We start from the raw sequence: 607 nt of genomic DNA, 5'->3' as shown, positions 1-607 counted from the left end.
TATATATATATATATATATATATATATATATATATATATATATATATATATATATATATTATATATATATGTATATATATTATATATATATATTATATTTATATATTTATTTTGTTTATTTATTTCTTTATGCTGTTTGTTTCTTTATATCTTTATTTTGCTTGTTTCTATACTCTGGGCAGCTCTTATAAGCAGAGAAATACAGCTTTCTTCTTTGCTTATTTCTGTTGCTTTTTGGGTTTTCTTTTTAACTCTTTTTACTCTTCCGGGGGGAAATGTAATTAGAAATGTATATCGCAACAAATAACACACAACGCGGTATTATTTATTTCTTCTTTTTTCTTTTTCTCTCCTTTGCATACAAAGCAGAGTTTCTGCTCGCTCTCAGTTTACATTTTTGTTTAGTTTTCGTTGCTGCATTGGTGATAGTTTCATTTACTTTTTATTTCTTGTGTTTATTTCTATCATTGTAGCTTCATTTCTTTAGTTTAAATATATATAGAAGGCTGCAGCAAGAAACACGAAAATATATAGAATTCTCTTACGGCTAATTACAAACAATTCAAACGCTCAGCCTGCAGCAGAATACCCCTGACAGCACCTCTCT

Source organism: Eimeria mitis, genomic scaffold (assembly GCF_000499745.2).
Source record: "Eimeria mitis Houghton genomic scaffold, Emh_scaff1077, whole genome shotgun sequence".
NCBI lineage: Eukaryota > Apicomplexa > Conoidasida > Eucoccidiorida > Eimeriidae > Eimeria > Eimeria mitis.
Note: the sequence above shows the minus strand (reverse complement) of the source record.